Source organism: Cimex lectularius, unplaced genomic scaffold, assembly GCF_000648675.2.
Source record: "Cimex lectularius strain Harlan isolate CLEC.00 unplaced genomic scaffold, Clec_2.1 scaffold40, whole genome shotgun sequence".
Classification (NCBI taxonomy): Eukaryota; Metazoa; Arthropoda; class Insecta; order Hemiptera; family Cimicidae; genus Cimex; species Cimex lectularius.
In genome coordinates, this window is record NW_019392652.1 from 351,170 (window position 1) to 377,478 (window position 26,309).

The 26,309-nt window shown below is 34.3% G+C and overlaps 1 long non-coding RNA gene across 1 annotated transcript in view; it reads right to left on the reverse strand.

Moving 5' to 3' along the window:
• The window catches only part of LOC112128462, a 135,703-nt gene that overhangs the window by 7,908 nt on the left and 101,486 nt on the right, over positions 1-26,309 (reverse strand). The window contains exon 4 of the long non-coding RNA XR_002911031.1: positions 15,175-15,215. This is a non-coding gene — a long non-coding RNA (uncharacterized LOC112128462). The remainder of the gene's footprint in view (positions 1-15,174; positions 15,216-26,309) is intronic.

A 26,309-nucleotide genomic window follows, 5' to 3' on the forward strand; every position in this document is an offset into this window, starting at 1 on the left:
CACAAACACATGCAAACATATTCCAACGTTCGCGCTAAAAAATACATTCGATCAAATTAAGAATATCATTTCATGCAACGTTCGGCTTAAGGTATCGAATCGACTTCTTATTTTAATCACTACAGTAATACAGCAAGCCCAATGCTTCAAAAATAGTTTAAAGTTTGCGCGCAAGCTATTCCTTATTATTTGCGGTGCTAATCTCTCTGATAATATGTGTTTTACTGATTCATAAAGATACCCTTTCTTGGCGAAGAGATGGCCATGTGTCAGCCTGGTGTGGCCTATCGGCCGGCGAGTTATATGAGTCTTTCTTTTTGCTCATTTTCTGTCTGATTCAAGATTTTTTATTAATATATAATTAATAGTTATAATTTATTTTATTCTAATGAATTACACATAAATGGGATCAAGATCTGTGTTTGTTCCCATCCTAATAATAGAATGTAAAGACTGACAATATTAAAATATAAATAATAAAACTTATAAACTTATGTACAACGATTAAAATAAAAAGTAATATAATTTACTTATTATTAACAATATTATTTACTTTGATTACTCATGTATCTTGGTCTATGAAAGGTCCAAAAACATATTTTGTAAATAATATCATTTTGTTATTACAGTGGTGATTCTTGGAAATAGTTTTTCACACAATGTATTTCGTTTATTTCTTATATGAATTTAATTGTTTTTAGTATTGTCTTGTGTTTTTGTTATGTCTAATAATTACATAATACTAAGTGTTAATTGACTTCGAACTGAAAATTTTCTTCTTGATCTTTTTAATATTTATGAGGGACGTGCTAGGTTATACAAACTGCCAATCTTTGTCTGGTGTTTAGACGTCACTTTATTTCTTTGTTTCAAGTTTCGGGGTACACTCTGAGGTGTATTTAAAGTTGATTGGAACAAAAGGTTTCTGAATCGTCTGAATATTTATCGAAGTCACGATAGCTCAAGTGGTAGAGTAGCGGCGTATTTAGCCGAAGGTCATGGGTTCGAATCCCGCTCGTGACACTGCCTTTTTTATCTCAACCGATACCTTTCATAAATATCAATTAATTGAAAAATGTTAATTAGTCAATCGGACCACGAACTGTAATGGTTTTAATAATTAAACTGAAGTATATCTTCACGAAAGCTCTCCGTGGCCATTTCATTTGTCTCCGAGAATCGAAGAGATTACACGAAATTTGAAAATTGGCAAAAAGGAGGGAAAATTCGAGAGGTCAGGTTGAGATGGGAAGTTGGTGTCCCAGCGGATCGAAGTCACGATAGCTCAAGTGGTAGAGTAGCGGCATATTTAGCGGAAGGTCGTGGGTTCGAATCCCGCTCGTGACATTGTGTTTTTTATCTCAACCAATTCCTTTCATAAATATGTAACTATACTTGTTTTTTACTATAGTTACAGTTGGATTCACGAAGAAACTTAGACAAAGAGCAGAATGAGATAAAACTTTTTTTTTTAAAGTAGGAGAATAACTTCTTCAAAGTCTGTAAAACAGGATGTGCCATTCAAACCGCAATTTATTCGAGCGTAAGTATCAAGTTGTCTCATTCAACTTGTTAAAAGTTATCACTCAGAAAATGTATTAAGGAGGAGGAATATTTTATCAGATATAAATATAGTGATATGATAAAAGGAGAGAAGAAAATGTTGATGATGTTATTAAAGTAATAAATTTTTGAGATATTGTTTGTATAAAAATCAACATAAATTGAAGAATTTGCTTCTTTATTTTATATTTTATATTAGTCATCTTTATGTGTAAAAGTTGTGCCCATGGAGGATAAACCAATTTAGAAAATATCGGCTTAAGATAAAAAAGAAAGTTTGACAATTTATTTCGATTTCATTAAAGTATTCCTACCGTTGCCCTAGTGGTTTCATTTAACTTGTTAATTTATTTTGGAAAATTGGAGTCTCACCGACGTGAATAGAGATTGGAATCGGGATTAAAGGCATCTTTTGGAAAGGCCTTGTCTATTTCTGTCTCACTCTCTCTCTGTCTCTCTTTCAAGCATACAGGCAGTAAGAAATTGGAAGAACCTGGTTAGATAGGGGTGTCTACCATTAGGGCGCTTCCTAATTGCACCCCCTTTCTGATAAATCCCATTCCCTGTTTCATCCCTCCGCCCGCACAAAAGCAAGGCATCTCTTCGGCCGATGCCCGAGTGGTGTTCGTAAATAATCACTTGTTTTTCACGTTACTACCTTGCATTCCTTTGGACGGTTTTTCTCCTTTAAAAACATCGGATGAATTATAGACATATTTTAGCATAAACCAATTAAATTGCTGATGAAAGAATCACGTTGAACTTCGGCCCGCATAATCTCGCTGTTGTAATCTTGTCAACCGTTTTATTCCCATCACCGCCATCTTTTCCGCTGGGGTTATGCACAGCGTAGATGATCGATTTTGACCATATCAACAGTTCATAGTCTGTATCGCACGGAGCAAACCCGCTACGAGATATTGTTTAAAACTCGCCCATCACTTTCTAATATTATTATTGATAATTATATAAGCAAACGTCTAGGCGCAATAAACTTATAGTTATCACCGTTCGCTCTGCACGGAATAAATAAATATTCTAGCACATCAGTTAAATAGATCATTATTTTCCGTCAAGGTTGACGCAGAACTTTACAAGAAAAGTTTAAAAAAGAATCTTAACACAAATGACAATTCTAAATTTTATCAGCTTCTATTAAATATATAAATACTCAATTAACTGTACACAATTTTTTTCGAAATGAAAAATCGGTGTCACAGGCGGGATTCGAACCCACGACTTTCGGCTCAATACGCCGCTGCTCTACCACTTGAGCTACCGTGACTTCGATTGCCCATGCCACAAACTTCTCATTTCGACTACCCGATTTTATTCTAATTGTAAGCTAATCGCGGCTTCATATAGAAAACTTTTTATTAACGATTGTACTAGATTAGCAGAGGACTGTGTACGATTCACAGGCTTCTATTAAATATATAAATACTCAATTAATTATACACAATTTTTTTCGAAATGAAAAATCTGTATCAGGCGGCACGTATTGAGCCGAAAGTCGTGGGTTCGAATCCCGCCTGTGACACAGATTTTTCATTTCGACAAAATTGTGTATAATTAATTGAGTACAAATGACAATTATTCAGAAATCGTGAGATGCGGTCTGGTGTGATGTAGGTTTCAGAAAAATATTTTCTTTATCGTGCCAACGTTTCGATCTTTATTGAGATCATCTTCAGGGCCTGGGGTGTAATCACCACACAAGTGACAAAATCTGTATAATTCGATGGGATGGTCAATATCAAATATTCGAAGTTTAGTATTGCATTGTCTTTTTCTGTAGATAAAGCGAAGTATAGCTGATTATTTAAATTAAATGGGGATAATTGTAAAATAATAATTTGAAGTAATAATAATATTTTGTATTTAAATCAAACCGTAAATGTTTTGATATTCCGATTCAATTGTCATAAGTAATTTAAAATCGATACAAGGGGTGAAAAGTTGACCTCTTTTGCTAAATTCTTTGAACTTGACACAAATGTCAATTATTCAGAATTACAGTTGGTATCGCAAGGCAATTTGGAGTTTTAATTAACAGAACAATTTCTCCATAATAAAGACTTCAGAGCATGAAGAAAATTGCCTCGTTCTGATTATATCCCTGACGCCGCGTCACCGGCCAATGGGATTCTGTTTCCCCACCATTTTGAAGTTTTTGTTAAATTCTTTGAACTTTTACCTGAAATTTGAACCTTTTAGCTGTTGGTATAGCAAGGTGACAAATCAGTTTGGCAGGAAATTTGGAATTTTGACTGACAATGCAATTTCGCCAAAAGAATTTCATAGAAAAACTTGCCTCGCCCTGCTTATATCCCTGACGCCATGCCATCCGCCGATGTGATTCTGTTTTATATTAACTAATTTTTTTTAATACGGTACTATTTTTCCCATCATTTTGGTCAGCCTATCCAGTTTTGGTGTGTAACAGAGAAAGAAAAACTGTAGGTTCATCGTCCCGTAGATCTCAAAAAGAAATCTCACAATTTTGCCAATTACTATTACAATTACTAAGCTGCAAATTATTAGTCTATTAAAAAATTATATTTATATTAAACCATAAATTACAATTTCGGTTGTACCTGCTATAATTTATTTGTTGATTTTGCTACTGTAAACATCAGAGAGTAATTCTTGTTATATTTATGCCGTTATTACTTTGATATTAAAAATTATGGATAAGGCAAAATGGAATGGTACCACTCAATTCCTTCGTCGTGCTTCCCAGGAAATTTTTTAAATTTCATCAGGACTTTGTAATTATAATTAATAATTTACAGAGTTAACAAAGACCTGGGCAGGGGGATAAATTTTTCGAAAGTCGATGAAGGAACTGTGAACTATCCAATTGGCTTTATCAGGGATAATAATAATAAATATAAATATAATATTACAAATATTGAAGGCTTCTTGGATTATTCTTTTTACTACGTTTTTTGATAAAGAGATAATTTGATGTATTGCTAGGGAAAATATTGAAAGGAAGTTTTAATTTTAAAGCAAATAGTTTTTGAGCTATGCCACCCAAGCATGTTAAAATAACTTTGGCGTACTATATTAGGCTTTTTTTAATAAGTCTAATTAACCAGAAGGAACACATCAATTAACTAGGTGATTTGAAACATTCGAAGACAATTTTTTAAGCAAAGGCTAGAAAGTCGTATTTGCTCCTGCTTCAAGGCTGGGCCTTGTTCGTTCCTTTTACACCGACAGGGTGAATTTATTATAAACAAGCCTCTTGAAACAGCCCCTTTGCCAAACTTTGCTTTCTGTAAACACCCTTTGATACGAGCGAAGAGAAAATTAATATTTTCTTTCCAACTCGGCCGAACCGACTTGCAAAGGATTGTTTAATGTGAAGTTTTCAGAGATTTATTCAATACTAAAAAAGGTCTAACTGCTAGAATTAATTTGAACCTGTCCGATGACGTTGAAAACTTATCTCCGAACAAAATAAGGGGATTTAAGATGAAAAATATTTCGATTAAATCAAATTAACACTTTAATGTATTACTTTAACCAAATAAAGTGTACGTACAATGTATATAATTCTGAAAAAATAAAATTGTTTCAGGTTTTACATTGTTAATGAAGTTTTCATTAATGATTGCTTTTAAATTCTTTGTTTTAATTATAGAAACAACCATATTTTGTTTTTTAAACGAACCACTGTAGCGACCTTAAGTCGAGGCAGGGGACGAAAATCAAACTTAAAATAAAAATAAATAAACGTAAAAAGAAATAACAACCATACTCAAGAAAGACCATATTGAAAGAAATATTGCATTTCATGATAGAACTTTTAAAACAGTTTTGTGTGCTCATGTTTGATATTTATCATGTAGAATTTGGTGTTTTTTAAGTAAGTAAGTTAGATCACGAAGCTGTAGAACTTCGTGAAGTCATCCGTTATAAAATAAGTATGTCAAAATACCGTAGTTTTTTAAACAAAATTTTGTTTTTGATATTGACTTAATAGGTAATCTGGCTAACAAAGGAAAGCAATTGCATACAATAGAGACGTTAATTTGGTTGTTGTTGTTATTACGCTGCATATTTTTATTTATTTTTATATTTAGAAGAAAAAAAACATTAGTACAAAGTGTTAAATTTTATTACAGCAACTGATTATTTTATAAGCGTATACCATGTATATTTGGGATAATCGGCTTGTTTAGTGATAAAAAAAATTGTAATATATCCGCCTTTAAATAAGTAGCTTTTCGTAACAAATTTAAACATTTTTCCGGCCCCTTTGCTGTAATGCTTCGATACAGATTTACCGAAGTAGGTAAAAGTTTGCAGAGGAACTCGTGGAAAGTTTCCTAAGTCTTTTATCTCATTCGGACTGCACGTTTTAAGTGGGGCCGGAGTATCTTGAAAAAGTCTTGTGCGACCCCTTTCAAACGAAATTGGGCAAAGGGGGTTTTCGGGGGGGGGGCTCGCCTCCACACCCACTTTTAACAAATTTAAAGTCGATTGTAGTATTTAATGCTTGCAAATAAATCAAAAGTCATTTGATCATTTTTTTCCACATTATCATATTTTATCTTTAAGAATATCTGGATAAAAGACACGTAGGATGATGGTTCCGATTATAAATTTTTTGACTTTAAATTACGATAAATATTTAAAAAATCACCCATACCAACAATCACCTTTAACACGATACTTATTCTGTCTAAACTTAATGGTAAATTTTTTTATCTGGGTTTGATAGTTCTGCGCATTAAAAAGCCAAAAGACAAAATAATTAGATATCCTAAAGTGGCGGCTAAGCATTTTTTAAATCCAAAATATTTTAGAAGAGAATCATAGAAGTAATGAAAAGTTGACGGTTTTGATATTTGAACTGTTAGCTGTTCGCAACTCATGGAAACTTGCCACGCCCTGCTGACCTGACGACGCGTTAACTGCCTATAATCTTTTCTGTCCGAAGTTGAACGGAATATACACAATTAGCATGCAAGGAAGTTTTTACTTTATAACGCGTATAAGTTTTTACTTAGATAGCGTGGTATCGCTAGAAAATTTAAATACTAGCTGTATGGAAAAAAGAAATGTGGAAAACACTGGTTCATACTGCAAGGATCAAAGTTCAATGAGTGATATTAATTTTTGAATAAAACAAACGAACTTAAATTTCAAGCATTTAATTAAGGTTTTTCAGTTGAGATAAAAAGTCAATGGCACGAGCGGGATTCGAACCCACGTTCTTCGGTTAAATACGCCGCTGCTCTACCACTTGAGCTATCGTGACTTCGATCCACTCGGAAACCAACTTCCCAATTGAAAAATGGCAAAAAGGAGGGAAAATTCGAAAGGAGGGTTGAGATGGGAAGTTGGTGTCCGAGTGGATCGAAGTCACGATAGCTCAAGTGGTAGAGCAGCGGCGTATTTAACGGAAGGTCGTGGGTTCGAATCCCGCTCGAGACTCTGAATTTTTTATCTCAACCAATACTTACATAAATATTACATAATATTTTTTTAAATATAGAGTACTTTGAAAACTGCAGTTTGTTCATTTTCCAGCATTTTGATTTTCCTATCAATAGCAGCTGTTCTATAATAGAAAACGACCAAAGGCCCCCCCACACGAGGCACTTTTTAAGAAAAATCTTAAAATTTTGAAAATTATTTTAAATCCAATATATTTTCTTCTGAAGATAAATTGAGTACTATTGTAAAAATATCAAAAATGATAGTGAATATAAAATTAATGGCTTAAATTAATAAATTCATTAAATGTTTTATTATTGTTTGTAAATAAACATATCTACAGCAAATGAAGGAGTAAGCGTATTGCTCTCACTGCAGATAACCATGACGTCGCTACATCTAACCGTGATCTTCATTTGCTCATTGACATTTTACGAATTTATGTAATTAATTTGTAATTTAATATCGGTTTTACAATTAACTAAATAGGTTACTCAATGGAGTTTTAGGAATTATCAAAATATAACTTCGAATCATTGATAGGAACAATTTCAAACTTATTTGAGAATAAGTTTACTTAATAAACAGTCTCCTCCAGTTTAAACTCCATGGTTTCACCGTCGAGCATATTGTACAATACACGATCGCTCTTTGACGGTGAACATCCCAATGAAGTGACTTTATAGGTGTTGTTAACGAGAATAACGAGAGGGTGGATGATGTTGTAAGAGGGTTGTACACTGCTTGCGGGTTGCTTTTGCAAATTGTCTCTTCCGTTCGAAGCGAAGGGTGCGCGGGCATTGCCGGGCTTAATGCCGACTTAAGGCAAGCGGGATATCGCCTGTTAAATAAAGGCAAGGGGGAAGATATAAACGACAGACTAGTTTAATCTTGTAACCCACCCCCGTTAAATGGAATAAAGCGTGTTTAATCGATTTAAGCCTGGAGAACCGGCGTATTTTATCTCCTTGGGTGTATAAACTTTACTGCTATTGTTTACTTACTAGTTTAAACAACAAGAAACCTACAGTTTGTACACTATACTGGATTGTTTTTTAAACTACAAAATATGTAACCGAAATCAAAGATAACTTTTCCTGAGTAAAGTAAGAAGCATTAGCCTCTCTTGATAATTTCTTAAACCAAAACAAACGACGGTATACAATACAAAGTCGACACAAGAAAATAAAAGTAGTTGTATATGCTGAAGCCATAACAAAAGTTGACTAATTAAAATTCTGATAAACTACACTAGTCTGATAAGGTACCAATTGAACCCGAACTACTTCTGGAAAATTTCAAACTGCCATAAAACAGGAGCACTTGTTGAACGGTGAAGCATCTATCCCACGACTTAAGCAGGCAAAAGAATTTCTCAAGGAAGTCTCGCCTAAACTTGTAATTGCTCTGGTGCAAGAAATCTGGGAAAAGGATTATTACAGGTCATTTGGAGACTCAATAGGCATGTGGAAACTTTAGGTTGACCGAGGCTATGTAGATTCTGCCAAACAGGTTTCTACACTTGGGGAAAGAAAATCTTAATTCAGCGATAATAACTGAAAAGCTAGTCAGGTTATTGATGTTGTTCATATAAAGCCAGAAAAATAATGCACATTTACCATAAATATAACAGCAATTATGGCCCCAACTGTTGGAACTAGAACTAAAGGTTGCCTACCTCAACTACAAATTTCATAGTCATTATTAATTTATGAAACCATTATTGATCTAATGGCTTTTCTTGCGGGTGTACTGAGAGGAGGTTGTTGACTCAATAAGCATATGAAAACATAGTTGTGGCAGAACCCTGCCAAGATGGGATAATAAAAAGAAGGTTTCTACTCTTGGGAAAAGAAAAGCTCCAGCCAATATAACTAAAGACCTAGGAAGCTTATGGCGATAATAACCATAAGTGGAGGAGCTTCATAGACCTTAACTGATGGACGCAGTGCACAAGGTAGTTTCTACCAAGGGTTCGTACTAAAAGGTTTTCTACTCTAAGGGAAAGAGAAGTTCAATCCAGCAAACATATCTGAAAAGTTACTAAGGCTATGAATGTGTATAGTTATACTACCTATAGGTGGAGGAGTATCATACTGGTACCTAATAGAGGCAATACAAAAAGGCTCCTACCTAGGTGTATTGCCTATCCTTGTTGGGCAACAGAATGTTAGGAAATGATCAAACTACTATTAATGCGACACCGACTCAGTTTTTTTAATTTTGCAGAGGGTTCTTGAGGAATGCTTCTGCAGCATTGGAAATCACTCCACTGCACTGTGAATGTAGAATTGAAACTTTATGGTGTTTGTTTATGGATCACCAGCAACGGATGGTTTTAAAACATTATCAAAGCTAGCCAACAGGAAAGCTACGGAGGTTAACGCAATACCTGAAGCTAGATAATAGTCATGAGTGGAGGAACACTATCTTTCCAAACTGATGGCCGCAGTGCAAAGCCCTAAGCAAGAAATCGCGTACCTTGATTGTAGTTCATTTCTGGTTGGCGGGCAAAAATATCCGGAAAGAACAAACACCTAATCAGGTGATATAATTTCAGAAGAATGTTACTCAATTTTTAACGGGCATTTCTTCAATCTTCGGCAGCAATGGAAACCATTCCACTGCGTTGTCTTTTTTTTAAGCAGTTACAAATGGTCGTAAAACATCGTTATCAAAGATACCACAAGGCCTGATTGTAAAATGTTCATGCTTTATTTTTGCTGGGCATTGCGATTAACTATGGTTGGCAATTTATGATAAGATTAAAATCTTTACTCTCCAGTTCACATAATTACAAATCAATGTCTTAAAATCACCTATATTTACAATATGAAACTTAGCCCGTTTTTGTATTTTTATAGAAGCTTCGTTAGTTCTTTCTGAATACACTTCATTATTTAAACAGCAAATGTTTGTTTAATTGTTTGGGATAAAAATAAAAATCCAATTAAAGCTAAATTGAGTTGTACTTGGATAAAACATGTTTTAGTAAAACGAAGATAAAACTCACTTTAATTATATCCTAGTATATAAAAACACACGAAATATATAGTTCATTTAGTTATGAAAGGTTTAAATCTCATTTATGCATATTAATTGGAACATTACCCAAAGTGCTTTTGTCATTCCAAACGTTTGTATAAGAAAGTAATTATCACCTGGGTTATGCTAAATATAAAACTAAAGAAAATAGTAGACAAAATACATTTTAAACACTTGCATTAATTATATATGCTAAAGCTTCAAATGCACTTTTGAACAAGGCAATTAAAATAATTAAACTGCTTTTAGACCATCAATAACACAAAAAGTTTGCTTTCAATAAACGACAAAAGACACCCGAGAGTTATTACAGTCCAGCTGGAATCTTCGAAACTGCTCTTCAAAGTGAAAGAAAGAATTAATTCAGTTTTAATTCGCTCATGATAAAATTGTATTTCCCTTAATGCCTTTACTTGTTAGTGTAATTACAATTAATTTTTGTAAATTTTGTTTTGAATAAGTGAAAGAATTTTATTTCTTTTAACTTTTAACAGGGATGAAATTAAATTAAATTTTACCTTGTACTTTTACTGTACATAAGGAAGACACACCAGTGAAATTTTATACCATTTGGTTTCTTTCCAGGGCTGAGAGGATGTTAAGAAATTGAGCTATAGATCACAGTTAGGTTTGTTTGAAGTCTACCTCAATAAGACGGTATTTCATTTGATATTAGTATTTATTGCCAAATCTTTGGAGACATGCAAATAGGATCAGACCTATTTCGAGAAACCTTTCTGTTACAGAACCAGAGTAAACCCTTCCAAGTTTCTTTATTTTAACTATATGTTTATTTTGATTAATATCCTATTGTAAATCATGATTTTTTTAAAATATATGTAATTGCAGAGATATCTACATTTATGCAAATTTACCAAAATATTTAACTTTAAAAATACAGGCAACTTCAAAAAGTAACTTAATAGTAAATGATTTTTTTAAAAAACATGTTTGATTTTTTTTGCAGTACATACAAATACTATCTTCAATTCAGGAACATAAAATAATAAAATATACACTGGAAATGTTGCAACAATGAAGAACATAGTGGAGAAAATACCATTGGTATCATCCCAGTAAAGCTAAAAATTGTGTGTTTGTTATTAAAATGTTGCCTGTTTAATTAATGTTAATCAATATCACTTTCACTATCATTTTGAAGGAGATCTTGTGGCTACTGTCTCTTCATGCGGGGAGGAGGTTCGAGAGAATTTGACAAGAATTGAGTTTTTGGATGTGGTGATTTACGGTGGTTGGGCGGGTTTTGTGAAACTTTCGATAAAGGGAGAGGATTCTTATTTCATCTTGGATTGAATGGAATATTTAAGTCTGTAATATTCAATCCATTAAATGGAGAATCAAGGATTTTTCGTAAGAATAATGCTTGGACAGTTTGGCAGCAGCGGATGTTGGAACCCCGTGAGTCCATATCAGCTTAACCGTGGTGTTGTAAAGCAGCCTTTTACTTTTGAGAAGTCAGAGCGTTTCTAAAGAATCGTGCAAGAGCCCTTTATCGTGTCATAAACTTCTTGACGTTTCAGTCGTGGGTAGGAGCGTTTGTCGATGTTCAGTCTGAGGTGCACCTTGTGCGCAGTTGGGAATGAATGTTATTTATGTAGACTAGAGGGGACATCTTTTTACGGAAACTGAAGGTAATGTGGGTGGATATGTCTGTGTTAAATTTGATTCTTTACTTTTCACACCAAGACCAAGAGGAGTTGGAGTTTTCGGGTGGAATTTTCAGAATCGGAGTCACTGGAAAAGACTGATGTATCGTCTACAAATGTGAGTGTGGTGGTTTGAAGATGTGATGGCATGTCAACTGTATAAACCTGGTATAGTGTAGGCCAGAATGCAACCCTGAGGAACACAAGCAGGAATAGGGAAATATTCTGAAAGGGAATTGCCTTCAAGACTCCGAAAAACCGGCCAGTGATATAACTGTGCAGTATGTGATGGTACAATAAGTGGAGGGAAGGAAGCCCTTGAGCATAAAAGCTAAGCCCGGGTGTCACACCCGATCAAAAGCTTGGCTTTGACATGAAAATCCCCACAATAGTACTGCCCAAACTTAAGAGAGGAGACGTTAATGTCTACCACACAATGGCACTGTTGGATAGTTGGATGGCAGTTGCAAAAACCAAATTTCTAATCGGAGATTATATTTTCAGAATTTAGGATTGGAAGAATTCTTTTGAATAGGAGCTTTTCTGAAATCTTACCCAAAATGGAAGTAAATCTAACTAAAAAATCTTGATATGTAAATGTGTCGCTATTTATTTATAAATGCTTTTTATATAAAAGTAATAAATCTAAAAATAATATTTTGAATTTAATAAAGAAAGTAATAATTTTAAAGAGCTTTTACATAAAACGCAACTAATATTTTTTATTTATTTATTTATAAAGGCGATCAACCACTAAGATCATGTCCGCCTTGACAGATAATATTTATAATGAAAATTAAATTTTATTAGTTAGATATTAACTTGTAAAGGTTGTAATAGTTTGTCAATGTTCTCTTTTTGATTTCCTAACATTTGATTTATTGAATTTTAAGGTTCTTTTGCTGTTATTATAGCTAGGGCAGTCTATTGGTAAGTGTTTTACAGTTAGGATTTCTTCACAGTTTTGACACTTAGGTGGTTTGTCTCGTGACGTCAAATAACCAGGAGTAAGACGGGTATGGCCAATTCTTAGTGTGGTTAACATCGTTTCTTCAATTCTAGATTCTCTAATTGATGATTTCCAAGGACTAACACTATTTTTTATTTCGTTTAGCTTGTTGTCCGTTACATTGTTCCCCATTTGTTGCCAGGATAACCAATTTTTTGTTTTAATAACGTTTACTACGTCTTATGTGGTACTGTTGTTATTGGTAAACCACTCTCGATGGCCTCTTTAGCAGCTTGGTCTGCCAGTTCGTTTCCCGCTATTTGACAATGGCTAGGTATCCATATAAAGAACACTTCAGTTCCTATTGAGTGTAGATGTCTGAGAGAAAAATCCTATTGAGTGTAGATGTCTGAGAGAAAAATCCTATTGAGTGTAGATGTCTGAGAGAAAAAATATGTCTTGAATAGTTTTATCAGTAAATTTATTTTTTATTGATAAAAGTGCTAAAAGTGAATCGGTGCATATGGCTATTTTATCATATGATGGTACTATTATGTTTAGACATTTCCTTATGGCAATCATCTCCGCAGTATAACCGCTACATAAATTTGAGAGAGAGAACATGTATCTCCTATTGTCACAAACTACACTGATTCCTGTTCCTTAAGGGGATTTGGACCCATCTGTATAGCAAAAAGTTGTTTGTGTAGTTTGTTTAATACCTTTAAGAATTCTTTGGCGTATACATACTGTGGGGTGTTACTTTTAATATTTTTTGTGAGTGATAGGCATATTTTGGGAGTCGGTAGTACCCAGGGTGGTATCTGATTTATGATATATTTCAAAATAGGGGGTAGAGTGATGCCGATATTATGTAAACTAATAGAGGCACGGATTGCATAATGTTTAATTTTATAGTTATTAATTGCTGATGAAGCAATTAATATTATCAATATGTATTCTTGTGTATAATAATAAAATGTGGTGAGACAATGTTTCATAATTTGCCTTATTAATTATATTTTATGATAATGCTTGCCATAGTGGTGTTGATTTAAAAGTTAAGATTATCTAAAAAAAAAAAAACTTGGCTTTTGTGTTTGAACTTATTTTGAAATGGGCTAGACACAATGCGAAGGACAAACTGAGTTAATGAGCGTTGGACTTTAAGCCAAATCAGCCTCATTACCAGGTAGAATGTATTGAATATTTTACGTTTAGTGTATATTAGTAAAATATTTCAGAAGTAAAGAGAAACGGCTTTTAGAGGATTGGAAAGCGTCCAAGTGCCCCACGAGTTGTGACTGACAAATTACCTTCAACATATTGGATACACGTAAATCGATAGGAAACGTTTGGTTCAAGTATATTACGTCGGAATTGCAAAGGGGGTGGTTACCTTTTACATCTGTTCAATTATAGATAAATTTTCTTTTCATTTGAACTTTGAAAATTAAAAAAAATGTTATTCTTTTAAAAGAGAATTTTTTGTACTTATGGATTTTTTATTAAAACGGTTATGAGGCTTGAAGAAAAAGTTGATACGCAATTGGATCGTGTATGTTTACAAATTTATGCAACGGCAGGGTCATTGAGATTGTTGTGGAGATATGAGCGTAAGACGTTAATATAGGGGTCGATCCGGACCCCGGAGATACATTACCGAACGTGACCACATAACCCCTCAAATATTTTAATGTCCACAGTCCCACATAAAAATTATTTATGACGCTCCTAGCCGATATTAACTAAAATGTTCTTTATATCCCCACGGACATAAAGTACATTTAGGAAAATAAATGCGGTTAAACAAAGGGGAAAACGTTGCAGACAAATGCCTGAAACACAAACCTTTTATACATAATTGGAAATTTTTTGGTAAAAAAATTAAATTTTTTCATTAAACATTTTTAATATCATAGGAAATTCCATGGGCATTGGGTTTGAACAAAGAACCACTGAGGATCAGATACGACCTTCGGACGGCATTACGTTCTCAACCACTGCGGCTCTTTGAAAATAATGAGTAATGAATTATATTACACTACAAAATGTTTTTTTTTTTAATTCCTGGCCATATCCGTTTTAATATGTGTAACTGTATTCAAAGAAATACGATATGTAAGTCTGAAATGTGCAGTGTGTCATTCGCAGGCCTCTTTTATGTATCTTCGTTTAATATCTGTCCTTCTGATACTTTTTCACGTGTTCACATCCCGTATACGGCCTGATAGGGGTCCCCTTTTCTCTGGTAATCTTCTTTTCGGATATGACTGGCCCTATGTGTGCACACAATATACCATTTTCCCCAACCCATGTTATGCTACGTCGTCCCCATATAATAGTCTTCAAATTATCTTTTACTACGTCCGTCTTTCCACCCTTTTATACCCGTCTTATCCCTTATTGTCATATCTAATAAATGCCAGTTTCATATTTCGCCCGGTATATTTTTTAGCCTGTTTATAGAATTTTTAATGGAATTTGTATGTTTACCTTCTTGATGGAATTTCTTCAGCGCGTTCAACATCGTTCATCTGAAAGAAAAAAAATTAAAACCACTTGTAAACAGACCAAACAATTACTTTAAAATGGATAACTTTCATGCATTATAGACAAAATGTAATAAATATATAATTCCTCTGCGTTTTTTTTTTTTTTTTTTTTTTAAGGTTTTCAACCTTTACCCTTTAAAAGACCCATACCAATCATGTGGGTTGCTAATTGCTTTTAAAGCACACACAATACCTACTTCATCTATTGTAACGGGTTAATAGTTTATCAAGGTTAATTGCTGCGAAATAAGGAACAGAACAAAAAAAGTAAGCTCCAGGCTTTTACCTTTTTGTATGCTTATAAGTGAATCACTTTGTGTGCGTTCTTCGACAGATATTTTATTAAAATTATAACTTTCTTTTCGTCATGAAAAAAAGTTTTAAATTGTTAAAAATTACGCTCTGTTGTACTACAAGGACGCATTTACTAATTATGTTTCGCGATTTTTTGAATTAGAAATATATTCTTAATAATTACAATTTCAATTAATTAATCATTTTACGTAAGGGTTTGGTTGAAAAAGAAAAAGCAGCCGAAGGTCGTGGGTTCGAATCCTGCTCGTGACACTAGCTTTCTCATTTCAACCAAACCTACGTAAAAAGATTAATTCATTGAAAGAAGTAATTTGGTCAATAGACAACTAAATATAATGGAAATAATTACAATGTTTTATTCTCTTGTGTGTTTTGATAATTCTATATGTTACATTTTATACGGAAATAGTTGTGCTTTGACTGGTGATGTAACGCTAAATTTTGCAGAGCCGAGAGATATTTCCTGTAAAATCTGCAACAAACTCAATTTAAAATAAGAAAAAAAAGTTCCCTACAAGATAAGTTACTTCTTATCCCCAAGAGCCTAGATAGACAAAAAATATCGTATATACTTGGCCCGTGTCCAGGATACCATGGTTTAGGTCCTTTACAATCTCATAAAACTAGACGGAATCTTCCTGCAACGATCTATTCCTATATGGAATTTCCGAAAGAGAGAAATTGTATGGATTATGTTTTTCTTGTAAAAAACACTGCTGGAGGGCAAGTCCTTTAACATAACTAGAATTAATCCACGTATGCTTAATTATCTTCGTTTAATTGATTACTTGGCGTCTCTCCTGATCAATACATAATATTCTAATTACAATCCTTGTATCTCTATATTTGTTATATTAACTTTGGCCCATAGTAGTTAATTTGGTGAGGGTGAAGTTGAAGAAAGTTTGTTAAAATCGTATTATTCCTTCGGGCTCCTTATTTTCCCTTTTTCCCCGCCCCCGCTGTGAAGTTTCGATCAAAAACTTCTTGTTCTTATTAAACGAAGACTCATTATTTCTATTTTATCTACACAGAAAGTTAATGTATAATTTGGAATAAATTCGTTATTCCCGGCGGAACTCAATCTTGCCGCTTGTAAGAAGGATCATTAAATTCCCACTAGAACCTTGCTTCTCATTGCATATTCAGCGGGACGGGACTCCTTAATAAAGCCGGAATAGACAAAGCTCCCAGGATTAATCCTGACTCAGGTAAATATTTCCGTGATGTAGGAGAAGCTGTGACATAAATCCTACAAGTAAGGATCGGCTGACCCAATTGAAAGTGAGCACGACTAATCCGGTGAACACGAATCCTCCTGTCCATTTGTCTTTATTAACTGAAAGGGGTCTCAAACAGGGACAGGAGGGCAATTCTGTTTTTACCCAGGTGATTCTCATCCATCACAATAAACCCAATTATTCGATTATTCTATTTGGAAGACGCTGGCGAAGTTAAATAAGTATTTATGAGATGTAAGTATGAATGTACAGATTAATGATTAAAAACGCCATTGGTTTCTTATAAGATTGTTAATAAAGCTTTGCCAAAAATACCTTGCACCACAATAAATACTTAAAACAATATTATAAAAATGGAATCATACAAAAAACCAAAATTTTTATTACGAACCATCAAAGTTATTCATATGCTACTAGGCTAATACATTTCAAGGTCATGCTAGACATTGTAAACTCCTTAATCATATATTTATCTTTTTCTAAATTACAATGAAAAAAAACACCATTATTTCCTCCTGACATAGCATGACGAAATTCTTGCAGTGCAGCGTAAAAACGGGCATAGCATAGAAATACGGTGGGATTTTCGTCTAGTCATTTCAATACTGGGAACACCATCATCGATCAGGTTCAATGATCTGATGAAAATTACTCATGGTGTGAGCCAGGATGCGTATATTACCCACCATCAGATGAAGTCGTTAGTAGGCTTAGAACACCGGCTAAGATTAGATCTTGTTGATTTGTCAGAGGGCCAAGTCGAATATCAATCTAAATCAACCAGGCAACGCTCCCTGAACTTCATAAATGCAAAGCATTGCATTAAGTAAACAAAGTTCAAACACCTCTAAAAGAAGGTTATTAAGTTCAAGTTCAACAGATACAACAAATCGAAATTGAACGAGTCAGCATATGGCTTTTCCCTGCTTATAACACAGACGTCATCTACAGACCTATAGTCTTAAAGTTGAAGCTCTTTCTTATATCCCTGATGTCTCGCTGTATGGATAACCTTCAAGGCTAACTTTCTACAAGCAGAATGATTTTCATGTTTATTTTCATTAATGATAACTGAAAATTTATTCGAAAATAAGAAATGAATAAAGAGTGCACATTTTTAGAAAATATCGACTGTAAAAATGTACAGCATGGCCAAGGGGAAGTGTTTCAGTCAGAGGCATTTAGGTTTGGAAAAATCTTTTGATAATGTTTTAGATTACGCCTACATTCGAAACAAAAATACCCAATTATCAACTGAAAAAGTTAAATGCTCCTTAAAAAAATTCACGTTGGACTCGGGCCAAAATCTTAGAATCGGAAAGCATCCGGGTCTTGCCTTTCCCTGCTTATAACCCTGACGTAAAGCGATCTGCATATAGTCTCTCCGTTCTATGGTACCTTTTGGTAAAGTATGGCACTTTCAAAACAACGAGGAAATGGATATATTTTTTGTCAGGGCGTTTGAAATAATACGACTGTCTATTGATGATATGGACTGATTTTCGAAGTCCACACCGAATTTAATTCAAATGTACTTGCCGTTAGGTAAAAAGTGATAAGTCTAATTTATTTTAAGCAGGGATAAGGCGGGTTCGGCAGAACTCATTAATCTTATCTTTCGAAAGGTTATAAAAAACACGCAATAATCGTTTTCACGTCGACCCGGCTTTATCATATGACAAACTAAGCACTGAAGCACCTAATGGCGGAAATTGCATACATTTATTTTTACTTAGGCGGGCGGTGTATTATAATGCACAATTTCAAACTTTATCATTATCGACATTATACGTCGGATTTTAGGTCGGAATATAAAAAAAAGGAAAGAACGATTTGCGTCTATTTTGCGCAGAGAAAAAGCTTCTTTTCTCATAGATATTCTTGCAGATCATAGAAATAATATAAATATTATATATGAATTCGAAATTATGATGTAAATTGTACGGAACAACGTTAGATAAAAACACAATGCAGAATTTAAATATTATCGTTGAAAAACTAACTTTTCCTTCGTTGAGCTTTCAGATCGACGTTTTTCCTCTACAACACTGGGTGAAAGTTTAAACGGTTTCCCATAAAAGCCGAGGAATTAACAAAAGAAGCTTTACTACAAACACTTTACAATGAACTCGGAAACAACAAAACCCCTGAGGTAACAGCTTTTTCCTTTTTACAGACGTTTAATCAAACGTTTATTAACTAAAAAACTAAATGTCAACTGTTCTTCGTCACGCGGGCCGGCGTAATTTCACCGAATAATAAAAAAAAAAACCTCTGAGATTCTGAGTAGAAATTTAACATAAGGGTGTTTTATTGTTAAAAAGGAAAAGGTATATAAATGTTAAAAGACTTCCCAAACTCATTAAAGGTTCAAAAGAAATGCGTTAACAGGAAAGACAAGTTTTTCTTTGCTTGTGGTTATTTCCGGCATAATCGGTGTTGGAAAACTCCCTCATCTAGATCAACTTTGGGGGGAAAGAAGAGAGTAATTAAACTGAAAAAAATAAAAACAAAAAACGGATAAATTCCCTTGTACGGATGGTTTATTACAAAATTGAAGAGCTTCGATGTATGCAGTTAAAGCTGTCTTAATCTCGAAAAAGATTTATTTGAGCAAGGTAGATTAACAGGTGCAATGGACAGAATGTTTGTACACTATCACTAATTAATTACGAAATAAAACAGTTTTATAAATAAAAATAAATAAGTAAATAGTGAGTTCCTCTTTTAAAAAGTTGCATAAACTTCTGCATTGAATTGGTAAGTCGAATCATCGATAATGAATGTGCTCTTCTGAAACGATCACATACTAGAGGTAATAAGTTGATAAGTGGTACGAAAGTGGTTTTCTAACATTTTCCACCCAACCAAATATTCAAATAACATACCACAATATCCCACAACCATGCAAGGTTTTACAGAACACATTTATTTGGTTTTAGAAAACAAAGAGTACTGCTTGGTTGCTTTTCAAGATTTGGATAGGTTTTGTACACAGGAATCTTCTATAAACTGAAATGTGTGGTGATTAGAGACCGATAATCGATAATTATTCAGAAATCGTGAGATGCGGTCTGGTGTGATGTAGGTTTCAGAAAAACATTTTCTTTATCGTGCCAACGTTTCGATCTTTATTGAGATCATCTTCAGGGCTCAAAGTGTTTGTCTTCTGTGTAATTGTGTCATTCTTGCGTGTCGTGGCGCACGATAAAGAAAATGTTTTTCTGAAACCTACATCACACCAGACCGCATCTCACGATTTCTGAATAATAAACTGAAATATTTTCTATACATTTCTCCGTGCTTGAAAATCGAGGTGCTGCAAAGAATACTCGGATATAAGCTCACTCCAACCGGCGCCTCACGAGGGAGCTTTTTTGTTCTAATTTGTATACCGTTTATACAGCTGACTTATTCCTGCATCCCAGTACTTTCATTTCCAGTATGCAACTGTATCGTAATTTTGTTCAGCTCGAATACTATAAAAGCCACAACCAAGGACGCTTTGAGGTTTTGGCAAGGAATAAGAGGAAAATAAAACTCAACGAGGAAAAATAGACAATGTATAATTACACTAAGGAAACAGACTTTTCTTCCACTGTACATCAACTCATGTTAAAGTAGCACCTTATTATCAGGCTGTCCGAACCTCCTAACAAAACTTCAGAAAAAAGTTAATAAAATATGATCAAAACTTCAGGACAAATTTGTTGTTATTGGACGGAATATGTAGAGTTAAACATTTCATCCAATTATTAAAAAAACACAAACAACTCCTACACCTAACAAAGAAAATTTTTCGACATAAGCAATTCATTATGACTGTAAAAATAAATGTTCATCAGTCAGTTTAGACTTGTATAGGGGAACTATGGGATCCCACCAACCAGCTATATACATTACATCCAGTCCTTTTAATCAAAAGTCTTCAGATGAGACGACATTATTCATAACAGCCTGATCGTGCCAAAATTCGAAATTCATTCCAAATTTTTGCTCTTTTCTAAACTACAACATACGTCTTCAGGATGCAGAGCTGGCCAAAGTGTTGTAGCCGAGTAATTAGTGTATACTAATTATATTAAAACTGTAATATATTACAAAAGTGTAATAAGGAAGTTTATGAAATATTATAGTGATTTTGGTATTCAGATCTAGATAATTTATTCAAACGTTTTAATGTTACTGCATTCTGATAACCTTATCAGAGATTGATAGTCTGGTTTAAAGCCTAATATATTTTAATTAAGCAGTTATTCTAATATTTACTTGTTAAATAAAGTTTTGCTGATAAACACGCTCTACTTCACGCAGAAATATGTATATATAGTTTTTATCTCAACCAAGACCTTAAATAAAAATAATAATTAATTGAATGAAGTAATTTGGTCAATTGACCACTAAAACATAAATGGATTAATATTTAATAAGTAAAAGAAGTATCACTTCACTAATCAGCTCCTCGTGGCAACTTCATAAGTCGCTGAGAATCGAATCCTGATTACATGACATTTGAAAATGGCAAAAAGATGGAAAATTCGGACGCTTTGTAGGTTGAGATGGAGAGTTGGTGTCCGAGAAGATCGAAGTCACGATAGTTCAAGCGGTAGAGGAGCGGCGTATTTAGCCGAAGGTCGTAGGTTCGAATCCCGCTCGTGACGCTGACTTTTTTATCTCAACCAAGACCTTACATAAAAAGGTAATTAATTGAAAGAAGTAATTTGGTCAATTGACCACAAAAAACATAAATGCATGTATATATAGTATTCACAATGAAACTATCGGCATAATGTCAATACGACTCTGTCTGTCTATATTGTCACGGTAAATTATATCATTTCACAATTTAAGAGTATTGAGGGTGCAGAAAGATTTTGTGGGTAATTTAGTAAATTGTGTTTTGAAACTGGTAACGGGGCAAAAACTTGTCCTGTCCCTTCGACAATGAATTTTCTCTCTAATCTACACCGAGGCCTCAGGCCATTTATCGATTAACCTATCATTATTGACAAAGGACGAGTGAGAAGATTCAGGCGTATAGGAAATGGACTGTAATTTCGAAGTGGATTTAGGGTGTAGTGACAAATAGCGTACTAAGTTGTGTTTGAGGGGAACTCGGGTCTTGCCAGTACATAGATACGCGGTTCAATGGCCAACTTAATGGGATCCTCTAGCCATAAAAGGAGCTCATAAAAGAGGTTCCTACACCCTTTCCTTCGACCCTAAGCCTCCTCCCAAATATCAATAATGGATAGAAATGCTATCCTCCGTTTGGAACGAATATATGTATTCATATGCAAACCAATCTCAATGAAAATTCCACACTTCTTAATAGCTAGGCCTTTATTCACCCTCTGCCATTGAGCTGCGAATGACTCGTTTCAACGACAAACATATATTTATATATATTTTCATATGATATGGCGTCTTGAAAGCTGGAAAATAAAAATCTTACTTTTTTCACACTTTAACGCGTGCTAATTTGAACATTGAACTTGAAAACATACTTAGTTATCCGAAAGTTTTAGGTCACTGATTGAAATATAATACATTGAAAGTTCCAGCAACCACGCAGAACCTGTTTGAAAACCTGTCACGTTTTAGCACAGAAAAAGTACACATAACCTATTGCTTTATACTTTTTAAAATTGTTGAAATAATGATAGTTTTCTAATTCTTCTTTGTTCTTAGCTCTCTCGCTTTTCTGCAGCCTTTAGGAGACATATCAATAAGTGCTGGTTTACACTAAAGCAGGAAATAATTCACCCAACTTGGGTCTACGGTTTGTTTGTTGAATAGCTGCTTAAAACATCAAGAAATCACCTATGACCCCCATTAAACTTTACTTTCTAATCAAATTAATAACAACGACCACAAACACTATTAAATGTACACGAGACACGAGTCGAGCATTGAAATAAAATACTTTATTTTCTCTCTGATAGCAGGTCGCGTGGCTTTTTGAGACTCTTACCAGTGTTGTTAGGAAGTAAATAGGCGGAAAGCTGCAGGATGTGTGGATTGAATTCTGATTCGATATTTTGGTGAAATTTTTATAACCGTGTCACAGAATCTTTAATAAAAGGGAGGTTTAAGTCCGAACTCGAATGTGGTTTTAAAGTTTAGTTAAACCCATAGTTCAATGTACTGGTATACCTGTTTTAGTATGGTGTATAAATGAGTTGGTTTTGTCAAAAAGATAAAGACGTTTTCAATTGGAAGAAGAAGAAATTTGTTCAACCCTTGAGTGATGTACTGGTGGTTAAATAGTAGCTTTTCTGTTTAGAGATGTTTCATTTAATATGCCATTTTGTGAACCTCTGCCCTAAGAAATAGAGATGAGTCCGTAGGTTTCGGTGAGATAGAGGAGATCGTTATTCGATTATAGTAATTCGTGGTGTATACGTTGAGTAACAACGAACCCAGGACGCTACCTTGTGGAACTCCTGCATCGAACTTATGCAAAAAAGAGGAAAAGGATCCAACCCAAACTCTGAAGTATCTATTAGCCTATTTGAGTATTAGACAGTGTGTAAAGGATAGGATGTCCTACTTCCAGAGTAGGTCTTGACTGGATCGATAACCTGTTCCACATCGAGAAAGGCCCCCGAGCTTCACATCTCGAGAGACCGTGCAATAAAATGCGATAACACGATAGCACTTTTTGTATAGTAGAGCTTGAATACGAATCGATGGTCCGGTAGATATTAACAAGTTAAAAGATTTGTTTCTTGAGACATTTTTCACAGATTTGTTTAAAAATTGGTAATAAGCTGATAGACGGTAGTAATTTGGAAGATGATGAGTTGTTTCAGTTTAGGGATTGGTCGGATAATGCAGAGCTTGCAATGTTTTGGAATACAAATGGTGCTTTAGGTTGCGTTATAGAATGTGGTTACGAAAACCATTGTAATTTTGTTCTAAATTTTGTAAACCAGGTCTGGCACAGTTCGACTATTAAACGTTGAGTGTGGGTGTACCGAATAAAAATTTACAGAGTAATATCGATATTATAAATTGAGGAAAAAGGCGTATAAAATTTAATATATTGATTAAAAAAAGAAAAAAATAGTTCTAAGATCGTATTCAATTCACAACATATCAATTTCAGTTATCGATATTGTACTTCATCTTATAACTCTCATGTCTCATATGGAGCATTAGAGAACTTTACAACTTTCATGATATTCATAAAAAAAATATGATTTTGATTTTTATCAAAACTCGTGGATATATGGATATTTATTTACGTGGGATGAATTAGAAATATCTATATTGAATCAAGCATATTCAATATTTAAAAAGAAAAAATAGGATTTTGTTTTATATCCGATGAAAGCGCACAGATCTTTCGGATGAAGTCCTCCCCTACGGTTAAAAATGGTGAATCACGTGGCTTCATCCATGCCATCGAACAGTGATTGTATACAGAATCCATTTTTCACCCCTCTTATCGTTATCTGGCCGGCTTGACAGAATATCACAAAAAAACAAGAAGAAAATGCGGCCTGTTTAATTTCTGCGGCTTAACGATCCCCCGAACCAAGTAAGGCATACAGCTAATGTCCAGGTAAAAGGAAAAGTAGTTTTGCGATTCGATGAGCATCCCAGCTATCTATAGAGTTCATCGGCTTTACTTTGTCGTCAATAGAAAAAAGATAAAATCTCATTAAGATTTAACCTGGAATGTTACTTCAAAGCAACGACAAATCACCAATTTATACTCATATTTAAAAAAAAATTATTTTTACAAATAAGGTACGACTTGGAAAAAAACCCTTTGTGTAGTGATCTGTCGAAACAGATTAAATGATCGCTGGGTACTAATTTTTACACCTCACTAACATGAAAACATTCCAGTTACACAAATTGCACATAAATATAGGAAACTTACAGCATATTATGAGGATTTATTGCCAGATGTTAAAATAAGAAAAGAAAACGTGAAACACGAGATACACACAAATAATGCTTTTTTTTTACAAAATCGGTTCGATGTGCTGGGGCTTATTAAAGGGTTCATCGGATTACCATCAATCTCTCTTGTTTCAGTTACAAACGTATCTGGTGATTGACACTATGCCTGAAAGCCTCAGCCATTTTTCTGTAAATTAAAGGCGTTTATATGTGTAAATCGAGTATCAAAAGGTTTTTGTGAGTTATGAGGTAATACGTTTTACTATGTGGGTTCTTCAGAGAGTCAAGTTTCAAAAGATGCATAACTCACAAAACTCTGAAAGAAAATAAATTAATCGAACATTTTTTCTCTTCAGTTGTGATTAATTTCTTCAAATTCTGAATTGATTTTTTGCCAAATTTTGCAATTAATCTTCATAGGGAGTTAATATAATTTATCCGTATCCCTTTGCGATACCTGGCACAATGTTTGCAGCAGGATATGAAATGTAAGGAAATATTAAAGCTCAATCTCAAGGCAGTGATGTGTTTGCGTTGCGGATATTCCGAGTAATACCCGAACATATTTCATACGCTCCCTCAGCTTTGGAACTGTAATGAAATCTATTTACAGACGTTAGAAGATGGATGAGTATTTACACCGGTGACATGCATTCCTACAGATCCGTCTTTCCAACGCTACATAATCCTTGAAAACATCACCCTGAATCGATCCAGCCTTTCCGAGGGAGAATTTATCATTCCATTAACTAGAGGATGAAAGGAAGGGAACACCCACTCACCTTGAAAAATGATTATTGAAAACATGCCATCCCAAATATATTTTCAAGCAATAAATTGTACCCTTATTACATAATGGTGCGCTGATAGGCCTCGAGCCCTTCTATGTCATAGGAATCCACACAATCAATAAGTACCTTAGACAAAAGGACAGAAAGAAAATGAGTGAACAATGGAACTCGCATTGGGCGCAAACAATGCAAGAACTTTCTAGCAAACTTTGGAAAGAAAGAGGTAACAGAATGCGTTAAAAGAAACAGGAATAAACAGCGAATCCTGTCAAGATTCTTAACACGGCACTGCTAACTAAATGGGCATCTGAAGAAGATTGGCATAACCCAACACGGCAAGTGCAGATGCTATAAAGAAGCAGAGGAAACACCAACACATCTACAAACAGTGGTGCTATACTTGCCTGCAGGAGGAAGTGCTTTGGGACGTACAATGTAACCATAGAAGAGATTCAACCACAGAAACCTGCCCTTCTAATCAAGTTCCTTGATGAACTAGGACTCACCGGTATGCTATAAGCATAGAACGGTGGATAAACAGCCCTTAAAGGGCGCAGGATAATCTACACCACGACTTATACATCTACCCATCTACCTAATGGTGAATCTATTGATTAATTTCCACTCGTATCGTGACGCATAACGAATCGATATGCATCGTGTACATGCACAAGTCAATATGCTGTTCATGCTTCGGTATGACGTCATGCAAACATGCTGTAATTAAAAAATCACAAACAATATATGAAACCTTAATATAAGGGGCGTCGGTGACCGCAACGGTTTTGGCTTGACGCCACGCTCATCTCTGT